This window comes from Vicia villosa, unplaced genomic scaffold, assembly GCF_029867415.1.
Source record: "Vicia villosa cultivar HV-30 ecotype Madison, WI unplaced genomic scaffold, Vvil1.0 ctg.000976F_1_1, whole genome shotgun sequence".
Classification (NCBI taxonomy): domain Eukaryota; kingdom Viridiplantae; phylum Streptophyta; class Magnoliopsida; order Fabales; family Fabaceae; genus Vicia; species Vicia villosa.
Genome location: NW_026705440.1, coordinates 661,432 through 673,252, shown reverse-complemented (window position 1 = coordinate 673,252; position 11,821 = coordinate 661,432). Strand labels below are relative to the sequence as shown.

At 38.9% G+C, this 11,821-nt stretch overlaps 1 long non-coding RNA gene and 1 other non-coding gene across 3 annotated transcripts; both read right to left on the bottom strand.

Moving 5' to 3' along the window:
* Nucleotides 1-2,368: 2,368 nt before the first annotated feature.
* On the bottom strand, nucleotides 2,369-2,475 carry LOC131632647 (small nucleolar RNA R71). Its single transcript, XR_009293067.1, has one exon. It is a non-coding gene; the product is annotated as a small nucleolar RNA R71 (small nucleolar RNA).
* Nucleotides 2,476-6,747: 4,272 nt separating this feature from the next.
* On the bottom strand, nucleotides 6,748-8,647 carry LOC131632628 (uncharacterized). Of its 2 annotated transcripts, XR_009293063.1 has the most exons (5): nucleotides 8,201-8,647; nucleotides 7,836-8,110; nucleotides 7,583-7,701; nucleotides 7,320-7,437; nucleotides 6,748-7,211 (listed from the first exon to the last, which is right to left on the bottom strand). It is a non-coding gene; the product is annotated as an uncharacterized LOC131632628 (long non-coding RNA). The 2 variants fall into 2 exon arrangements; XR_009293062.1 differs by having other exon boundaries at nucleotides 7,836-8,647.
* Nucleotides 8,648-11,821: the final 3,174 nt, after the last annotated feature.

The window sequence follows — 11,821 nt, the reverse complement described above, 5'->3', positions numbered from 1 at the left end:
AAGTGTATTGGGCCGAAGGCGGGAGTGGCCCAATTGACTGGATTGGGCTGGTCCAGAAGAGTTGTGTTCAAGATGGAACATAGACTTTTCCTTTAGGTTTCTCCTATTTAGAATAATAAAAAAAATTCTAGAGGTGCAACGATGATAGCCAAGTTGACAAAATTTTGCAACACGAGTATTTTAGATGTTGGTCGAATTTGATTTAAAAAGTGAGAGGTGTTATAGTGAACACGTTATAGTATTTAGGAGTTATGTGTCATTACTTGAATTGGATACTAACCGCTTCAACCTTTTGTTCGTTGTTTGGTTGGAAGTGAATCTGAAGCTTAATTTCCTTGTATAAGGGGTTCATGGGCATATTTGATAACACGAAAATGTATCGTATATTTAGCTTAATTTACATGCATTATTATTCTATTTTATTTCGATTTTATTATTTTATTTTATATTATGCCGGTATTTCTATTTGTTTTCAGGAATTTATTTAATTGGAGCTCGCAAAAGAAATAATCGGAAAAATGAGCTAAAATGAAGAGAAATTGCTTAAAAGGACATTTAAATAAGGAGGCGCAAATAGAAGAAGCAAAGGCCCAGTCTGCAACGCAAGCCCAACACGCAAGAGGAAGTGGAGCACGTGACGTGGGGCACTTTGAAGTGCCTGCCGGTCGGCACATACCCCCTCCTGCCGGTCGGAACCTCCCTTGAATATTAGTGTGTGAGGGTTACGAACTTTAACCTACCGCCGTCACTTTAATTTCTTCTGCTATTTTGCAAGTTCTGCTACCTGTTTCCTACCCACTTCCGGCAATAGATTTCCACACCGGAAATACTATTGCGATTAAGTTTTCTTTGTTAGCTTCAGATTTAGTTTTAGTTTTAGCATCAGATTTATTTTCATAACTTAATTCCAGTACCGGATTCAAGAACCAATGCTGCTCTATTTCAATATTCAGTCTTTCTATATTAATTCAGGTTCATTTATTAGCTTTAATTATTATTGTCTGTTTATGTTAGTTTATAGAATTATGCCCGAAATATTATTCACCTGCTATGCTTATTCTGTTCCGTCTATTAAAATAATGTCCCGCTAAATACCTTTTATCGGTATGTAAGGTCACATAACCGAGGGAATTGAGTAATACTTTCGACGTATTTTATTAATGAAAATTATTTATCTGGTATTAATTTCTAATGATTAATTCAACTGTTTTGTAACGAGAGTTAAAAACAATAGAAGTTAGGATCAATAAAAACGAGAGTTTGAGATTTTAACTGGACATAGAAATTAAACATTAACCTTAAATACAGCGAGAGCACTTTAAGGTTAATTAGACCTCATCGGTTTTCAAAAATCATTTTAAACTTTATTTGATACAGCGAGAGCGCTCACTTAGGTTTAATAATGAGATCGTAATCAATAAACACGAGAGTGTGAGAGGAAGGTTTTTAAACAAGTGATTTCTACAGAAAGAGTATTTTAAATTACGATTCACGTCGATAGTTTACTAGATCCCCGACGTCCGATCATTATATACCGATTATATTCCTGCCTATTTAATTCAATAATATTTCTTTTACTTCCCCGTCTGATCATAATCAATCAGATATTAGCCTTAGATTTACGTAGTAATGATTAACTATATTAGGTTGATTCTTAGTCCCTGTGGGTTCGATATCTTTTAAAACTACGCGATAGACTGTGCACTTGCAGTCATAATCACAGACATACCCCATTTTGTCGCGATCAAGTTTTTGGCGCCGTTGCCGGGGACTAATTTAGTCGATAATCGTAATTAACTGTTATGTTGTAGAGACTAAGGCAACTTAATTATTCTAATTCCCTTTGTGCATGCCAAGTACTCGCTCTCGAAGTGAAGACTTAGCGCTGCCCATTCCCGAACCGGAGCGTTCTATCACTGTATCACTTCGATTACAACAAACTCGCACTCTTGTTCCTAATCCTAATTCTGAACCAGTTGAAGAATCAACCATGGGAGAGCAGCCGCGTCCTCTCAAATTTTATGTTATTCCTTCGTAAGCTGAACCACACAATAGCATTGCTGCTCCTGCTATTGAGGCGAACAATTTTGAGCTAAAACCGTCTTTGTTGTCAGTTGTACAACAAAATCAATTTTCGGGAAATTCAATGGAAGACCCTAACCTTCATTTGTCAGTGTTCCTACAATACGCAGACAATGTAAAAGCAAATGGTGTCAGTTCGGAAGCTATCCGACTGCGTTTGTTTCCTTTTTCATTGAGGGATAGAGCTAGAGCTTGGCTCCAGTCTTTACCCGTGAAATCTGTTACGACCTGGAATGAACTCAAGAAAGTCTTCCTAGCACGTTATTTTCCACATAATAAGACCGCCATGCTAAGAGCCCAGATCAATGGGTTTAGACAAAAAGACAACGAGTCTTTATTCGAAGCATGGGAGGGATACAAAGACATGCTGAGACTCTGTCCACATCACAGATTAGAGGAATGGTTGATTATCCATACCTTCTACAATGGTCTCCTCTACAATACGGGACTTACAATTGACGCCGCCGCAAGTGGCGCACTGATGGACAAAGCGTATGCTGATGCATATGCACTTATCGAGAGTATGGCTCAGAATCATTATCGATGGGGAAGTGAGAGAGTTCAGTCAGAGAAAACTTCTGGAGAGAAATCTTAAATGAAGAATGGTATGTACAAGATAAGTAGCCTCGACCGCGTTAACGCCAAAGTCGACGCCCTAACTCAGAAGATCGAAAACCTCACTGTAGCACCTGTAGCCGTCGTGGCTGCTGTTTCCCCGAATTGCAAAATATGCGGGATGTCGTGACATGCTGCCCCGAGTGCCATCTTTTGGCAGGAGTTTCCCCCGAACCAGTAAACTATGCTCAAGGAAACCCCTACTCAAACACGTATAACCCAGGATGAAAGAATCACCCTAACTTCTCGTATAAGAACAACAATGCTTTGTACGCACCTGGTCAAGCACCCAGTGTACCACCTGGATATCAAAAGGCACCCTTCGCTGCTCCTAACATCCCCAGGAAGTCTAACTTAGAAGTAATGATGGAAAATTTCATAGCCACTAAAACTCTGACTAATAAGGATTTCCTAAACCAGAACGTGCACACTAATGAGCAAATCAAACAGTTAGCGACTAAAGTAGACGCGTTGGCCACTCACAACAAGATGCTTAAGACACAAATCTCTCAAGTGGCACAACAACAAGCACCTACTGCCGCACCTGCTGGGACATTTCCAGGACAGCCACAACCTAACCCAAAAGGACATGCTCATGCTATTATTCTACGAAATGGTAGAGAAATGGACGAACCGACTGACCCTAGGCTTAAAAACCCTGCTATGTTCCAAATCCCTAGTAAGACAACAAAGGAGGAAAGTAGACCCAAGGATAAACCAAGTAATCCGAAAGAGAAAGAGGACAAGGAAGGCGAGACGGAGGAAAAAGAAGCGCCATACATACCTCCGCCACCTTATAAACCACCTATCCCGTACCCTTAAAGACTTGAGAAATCTAAAAATATAGGGCAGTTTAAGAACATTACAATTCCGTTTACAGAAGTCATTACCCAAATGCCCTCATATGCTAAGTTCCTAAAAGAAATCCTATCGAATAAGAAGAAATTAGAAGACAACGAGACCGTAACACTCACTGTCGAATATAGTGCTATAATTCAAAATAAAATGCCACCTAAGCTGAAAGACCCAGGAAGTTTCTCCATACCTTGCAATATAGGAAAAAATTTCATAGACAAAGCTCTGTGCGACTTAGGAGCTAGTATTAGCCTAATGCCTTTGTCCATTTGCGAGAAACTCAACATAGGAGACCTAAGACCAACCAAGATGTCAGTACAACTTGCAGACCGATCTTTCAAGTATCCTGTAGGTGTTCTTGAGAACGTACCTGTCCGTATCGGACAATTCTACATCCCTACAGATTTCATAATTATGGACATAAAGGAAGATGTCAATACTCCTATAATCTTAGGAAGAACTTTTCTAGCTACCGCTGAAGCTATTATAGACGTAAAGAAAGGCAAGCTGACATTCGAAGTAGGTGAGGAGAAGGTCGAGTTTATTTTAACACAATTCCTTCAAGCCCCAACTATAGAAGACACATGTTACTTGGTGGATGTTATTGATGGATGTGTAAGAGAGATAGGATTATCGAAAGAATCTTACTCTGAAGTTATAAATATTCCGATGCCCCTGATTTTCGAAGATGACAATTGGCGTCCAGAATATCAAGATGATAGTTTAAGCGAATGCTTAGCATTAACACCCAACCCTATGCCTTGCCCTAAGAAACCAACCTTATACCTTAAACCATTACCCAAGACTCTTAGGTATGAATACCTAGACGATGAGCTCAAAAGACCAGTAATAGTCAACGCAGAGCTAGGAGCCACAGAGACCAAGAAGCTATTACAAGTATTAAGGAAGTATCCATCTGCGTTAGGATATAACATTGCTGATCTGAAAGGAATAAGTCCTTCCATATGTATGCATCGCATCATGTTGGAGGAAGATTGCAAAACCTCTAGGGAACATCAAAGGAGGATTAACCCTATCCTGAGCACAATAGTTAAAGATGAAGTTACCAAACTTCTGAATGCCGAAATTATACATCAAATCTCTGATAGTCAATGGGTAAGTTCGGTCCATTGTGTACCAAAGAAGGGAGGCATAACAGTTAACGTAAATAAGTTTGGCGAATCTATCGCCGAAAGAAAGGTGACTGGAGAAAGGATGTGTATTGACTATCATAAATTAAATAAAGCCACAAGGAAAGTCCATTTCCCTCTTCCCTTTATTGACCAAATGCTCGAACGTTTAGCAAAACATTCCTATTATTGCTACCTGGATGGTTACTCACGATTCTTTCAAATCCCAATTCACCCTGATGACCAAGTTAAAACAACCTTCACATGCCCTTATGGAACATTCGCTTATAGACGAATGTTGTTCGGATTAGCGACATATCAGAGATGCATGATGTCAATTTTCGCTGATTACATAGACAACATCATGGAAGTCTTTATGGACGACTTCTCTGTATGTGGTGAGGATTTCGAAGGATGTCTCTCAAATCTAGAAAACGTTTTGGACAGATGCGTATAAGTTAACCTCGTCCTAAACTGGGAAAAGTGTCACTTTCTGGTTAAACAAGGGATTGTACTTGGACATGTAGTCTCCAAAAGAGGAATTGAAGTCGATAAAGCAAAGATCGAAGTAATAGAAAACCTCCAACCCCCAAAAATAGTTAGAGAAATACGGAGCTTCTTAGAACACGCAGATTTCTATCGAAGATTCATAAAGGACTTTTCTAATATCTCTAAACCTCTGAACAGCCTCTTAATGAAAAATGTTGAGTTTAATTTCAACAATGAATGTTTAGAAGCCTTTGAAGTACTAAAGACAGCCCTTATATCTGCACCCATAATGCAACCACCCGACTGGAATTTACCGTTTGAAATTATGTGTGATGCAAGCGACTATGCTGTAGGAGCAGTCTTAGGCCAAAGGAAAGATAAGAAACTCCACGCAATATACTATGCAAGTAGGACCTTAGACCCTGCACAAATGAATTACGCCACAACCGAAAAGGAACTCTTGGCCGTGGTCTTCGCGTTAGATAAGTTTCGTTCCTATCTGATAGGAGCAAAGATAATAGTTTACACAGACCATGCAGCCATTAGGTATCTACTAGCTAAACAAGATGCAAAACCTAGACTATTAAGGTGGATCCTACTACTACAAGAATTTGATTTGGAAATCAAAGATAAAAAGGGAACTGAAAACGTAGTAGCCGACCATTTATCTAGGATGGAAGGTATTAAGACAGAAGAAACACCAATCAACGATGATTTCCCTTATGAACGCTTAATAGCACATTTAGAATCCGAAAGCAACACATTGGAACAACCTACAGCGCAAACCGAAGCCGTTAAGACACTAAGCACCGGAACCACACTGCCATGGTATGCTGATTTTGTCAACTACCTAGCAGCGAGAGTGCTTCCACCTGACATGACCTATCAACAAAAGAAGAAGTTCTTCCATGACCTTAAATAGTACTATTGGGATGAACCTTTGCTATTCAAGAGAGGTGCTGATGGGATATTCCGCCGATGTGTTCCGGAAGAAGAGATAGAAAGTATAATACATCATTGTTGCACCCCAAAATTTGCCCACATATTTATTCTAACTGGCTTAGGCTTTGCATTCATTTGCATATCTTCATTAGGACATTAACGTACATAACCCATGCATCATTAATCAATAAACTTGGCACGGGATCAAGGATCTTGAAGGGTTAGGGTTTCATTGGTACTTTGAGACTTCTTATCTTCAAGGTGTTTATATCAATCAAGTTGGAGATGAGGTTTCTAAGGTCTTTTTCAGTTGAAGTTATAAAACTGGGGTTTATTTGAGTTTGGTCTTATAATCATCATGGGCTGCTTTTCAACACTTGAGCTATTAATGACTTGATCACACATTTCACGCTTAGTCCTCTTTTGCTACTCATGGAACAAGGCTTTTAAATCAATATCTCAACATGTGGCGATGATGTTGGTTCAACTATTGTTTGTTTGGATTTATTAATAAAGAGTGTAGAAGAAATAGTACAAAAGTGAAGGTTGACTTTTGTTGACCAATTCACTTCGGCTTCCTCATTGGAATTTAACCATTACTACATCAATATTCAGGAATTCATTCAAATAGATATAAGAAAAGTTACATGTTATTGAACTGAAATCCAAAATCAAAGGAAAAGGAGGGAAATCATCTCGTTCAACTTTATGGATCTACAAGCCAAGGCAAAAGTTTATCTACAAGTGCTTTACAAAATAAATGGAGATTACATTGAAAAAAAATCACATTTTGACTAGAGTTGACTTTGTACCTCCTGGTCAAAAAGTTGACCAAAGTCTGACCACTAATCCTAACACTACTCTTGACGTAGCTCCACCAAGTCTTCAATATCACCATGCTCTCCCGTCTTGCTTTGAACCGTGTGTGTCGAAATCATGTGTACTAAGAGTGTGGGAATTCCATTTGCACCATATGCTACTATCAAGCCAAACAGCCAACAAAGGTTCTATGTAACAGCTTTCCACATGTAGCAGTTTCAGGGAAAATTTGGCACTCAATGACTCCATATCATCATATTCAGTAAGCAATCCAGCCACCTGCAAACCAAAACAAAAATCATTTCAATTAACCTTTTCTTCAAGAGAGCATCCGAACAGCACTGTTAATAGAAAACCAAATTGACAATATATGAAACAGCCCCATACTTCAAGGATCAGCCATTGTCTCCTATGTTTCTTGAATTGGGTGAGAGAACTACTCCACATACTGAGTTTCTAACATATCACCCCGAGAACTTTCAACCTCGATACAGCATACAACACCCTATACAGAAGAGGAAAGAGAGAATTAGATCATTCAAGGCATGCTAAAAACATCACTCTTATTCAAAAACAATCCACTCAGTGCTAGGTCCATCTCACTTGCATAGAGAAATACAAAAATCCAACAAAAATAACTTGCAGCATACCGTATAGCCCGCGTAAACAAAATAAGTAGGGTCTGATACCGCTCATCATCAGGACATGGAGCAGGTCACAAGCAGCATCAGTTTATCATACAAGTCACACTGTAGGAACATTCGAAAACCTACAGCAAGAGAAACACATTCAGTCAGTTATCAATCCATACCTAACTGTCAAACCACCCATAACAAACTTTCAAACCAACTCATAACTAACAAAACAGAAAAATAACAAACTGAAAAACAGAGATCAACTAACCTTTCAACCGATTCAATCCTCACCATTCATCTTATAACAAACTCCCTCTAATCCTAGGGCTCACAATACTCTCCCCTCTAACTGAATTCAATTCTCTCTCCTCTATATAACAGCATCCCTCCAATTCAAACCTTCTTCACCATTTTCTTCACCACCATTCTCTCTTCATTCTTCTCCCGCCTTCAATCTTCTCCACTCCATCACCATAACCTTCCTCTCCCACCTTCATCCTTTCTTCACACAATCTTCAATCATATTCTCCCTCTGCATCGATTCTTCACCAACAACAAAAGAAGCTTCACAACAGAGATCACGAGGAAAACGTAACAGAAAGAAAAATCAGAAGAAAGATTCGTAACGGAAACCTGTAACAGACTCTAACAGAAGTTCTTTTCTCTCTGAATCTTCATCGAAAAGCAAGAAAGAAGAAGGAGAAGATTCGCCGGATAATGAATTAAAGGTGAGAACGAGCATCAAAGCATACCCGAGCTTTTGGAGACTGCTCGTCGGACTTCTCGCCGTTTGTCAGTTCGAAGAATCACCGGAATTGCTCTGGTTGGTACGCCATAACCTCCGTCTTCGATTTCTTGCGTGCGTATTAAAATCAATTGAAAAGAGAACTTGAGCAAACGGAGCGAGGGAAATCGGACGACGAGAGAACAGAGGAGAGATGAACGGCGGAGAAAGAGATGGAATCGAGAGTATGAATCGAGGCGGAAAAGCTCCGATCAGAGGAGAGCTTGAACACCGGCGCCGTTTGTTCTCGTGAGAAGGAGAAGACTCGTGCAGAATTCTAATCGTCACATTCAGTAAGCCCTAAATCCCTCTTTCTATTTATTTTATTTATTTTTAATAAAATTATAAAAAAATCTGAATGTTGTTTCATCAACTATGGGCCTCTCACATGAAGTCCATCGCTGTGCCTGTACCCCCTTAAGCCCACGTACCACTATCATTTTGTGCCAAAAAAACTGAACAAAAAGAACACTTTGGGCTCACAATCCCTTAGGCCCAACGCTCACTTTTTCTGAGTAAACAAAAAACTATGCTGGGCCTGTTTCCTTTGGGCTCAGCTCCTCAATTTCTGCCTGCACCATAATCTCACCAATTAACACCCCCTGAGCCCATTAATTCATGCTAGAACTTAGTCTTTTTCACATAGATCTTCCTTTTTTTTAGGTAATTGTTGACACGTAAAAACCATAAAATTTGTTAGTTCTAATTAGGTTTTAAGGAAACTTTAGTTTTAGAATTTTCTCATAAAAAATGTCATAAAAATACTAGTTTAGGCTTATTAAAATTTAGGTTTTAGTACAATTTAGGCTTGAATTAGAATTCCCTTAACACCTAAAAAACTCATAAAAATAGTAGTATTTTTAGACTAATTTTAGTACTAATTTTTAGATCACTTCTTTTATTTCTTTCGCATCATTTTCATGCTATTTTTGTAATTGTTGTGTGATTTTGTTACTTGTTTTGGCCATATTTTTGGCCTACTTTGTTAATACCATTTTAATGTTCCTTTTAGAATTTAGTCACCATGTTAACATTAGACTTAGATTAGAATAACAATTTGGCTAGACTTGATTAGGTTAGTCTCCCCCTTTTCATTTCCTTTTTCTTTTCAACATTAAACCACTAACAAATAAAGAGGCGAGTCACACCTTACTAATAGTGGGAGAGAAATGAGTGGGATTTATTCCCTAATCTGTTTCTCAATCATTTAGTGGGAGAGAAATGAGTGGGATTCATTCCCTAATCTGTTTCTCGATCACTATATAATGGGAGAGAAATGAGTGGGATTCATTCCCTAATCTGTTTCTCTACCATTATACACTTTTATGTGATTCAACTCGCAAAGTAAATCCCCTTAAAAAATACCCAACCAAAAATACTCAAAACACTCTAATAAATGCTCAAATTAAAACAAAGTAATGAAGTGGTGCGAAACCTTGTATTGGGTTTTGTTCATCATGTAGTTACATAAAAAACACAAACCCAAGTTCATTCTGCTGCTTAAGAACATGTTGAGTCCATTCCAGAATTAGGCGTATAAGTCTCCAAAGGTCGAACATCGTGGATTGTGGCCTTAACCTCTGTTCAACTAAAAACCACAAAACAAATGGAAACTATGGAGCCGAACTACGGTAGCTCTGATTCCTGGTAAGGGATACGTAGGCATTGGGTCACGGGGCCTAAGCGAGCACACTTGTAAATAATTTCTTCTTTTCCCCGTGTTTATTTTGCATTCATTCGCATTTAGTTTTAGACATAGATACACCCTTTAGATAGAAACAAACATAGGTGGATACCATCGAGTACGATGGGCGTGAGGGGTGCTAACACCTTCCCCTTGCGTAACCGACTCCCGTACCCTGTTCTCTGGTCGAAAGACCTTTGTTCTTATTTCGAGTTAGGTTTTCTGATATTCCTTTCCCTCGATGGGATAAATATATTGGTGGCGACTCTGATTCCATTTTTCGCGGTAGCGACAATCATTGCCATGATGCCCCCTATGGGTGGCATGCAAGCACATCAAAGACATGCGCTAAGATTCTGCAAGCCGGTCTCTTTTGGCCTAACCTGTGGAAGGATGTCCACATCGCTGCTAGAAATTGCGACCGATGTCAGCGCACAGGAAACATATCTAGGCGAGATGAAATGCCACAAAAGGGCATTTTAGAAGTAGAAATCTTTGATGTGTGGGGAATAGATTTTATGGGACCTTTCCCATCTTCCTTTGGTAATAATTATATACTTGTCGCAGTCGATTACGTATCTAAATGAATAGAAGTTGTAGCCTCACCCATAAATGATGCATAAGTAGTGATTAAGCTGTTCAAGAATATAATCTTTCTGAGGTTTGGTGTACTGAGGTTAGTCATTAGCGACGGAGGATCCCACTTCATATCTAGAATTTTCGAAAAACTCTTAGTAAAGTATGGAGTCTGACACCGTGTAGCAACACCTTACCACCCACAAACGAGTGGACAAGTTGAAGTCTCGAATAGACAAATCAAGCAAATTCTTGAAAGGACTGTTGCCACATCTAGGAAGGATTGGTCGACTAAGTTACACGAAGCATTATGGGCGTATAGAACCGCCTACAAGACACCAATAGGAACCACGCCCTTCAAATTAGTATACGGTAAATCTTGTCATTTGCAGGTAGAACTAGAGCATAAAGCCTATTGGGCCATAAAAACGTTAAACTTAAGTTACACCGCCGCAGGCGAAAGGAGGCTATTAGATATCAACGAGTTGGAAGAAATTAGATTGGATGCTTAGGAGAATGCTAGATTTTACAAAGAAAGAATAAAGAAGTGGCACGATAAACGCATCTCCAGGAAGGAATTCAATGAAGGAGATGTGGTGCTATTATTTAATTCTCGACTTAAGCTCTTTCCAGAAAAACTTCGTTCAAGATGGTCTGGTCCATTCGAAGTTACCAAAGTATATCCGAGTGGATCTGTCAGAATTAAAGGAAAATCGAGCAATAGCTTCATTGTAAACGGGCAGCGATTAAAACATTACCATATTTTTGAAAACAAAGACTACGTACACTGATATTCTTAAGATCGTAGAGTTAATCGTCGAGTCGAAGAACTAACCATCGATTCGTCGAGCTTGCGACGTTAAACAAAGCGCTTTCGTGGGAGACAACCCACCTTTTAACTTTAATTTTCTTTTAAATTATTTTAATTTTAAATGTTTTATTAAAATTTATCTTCTTTTCTTTCTGCATTCTATTTTCAAAATACTAAGTCTTTTTGTTTTAAATCATACTGACTTAAAACTTTTCTTTCTAATTTTAAAAACTTCCAAGGTACTAACCACTTTTCTGACTTTAGAGATGGATTTCACTGATGACATGGTAGTTACTTTTGGGAGTGAGGATCAGCAGAGAGGATATGAGATTTTGGCACAGCGTGAGATGGGCCTCACTGCTTTTTCGCATGATGCGACTCTGACAGTTCTAGGTATCC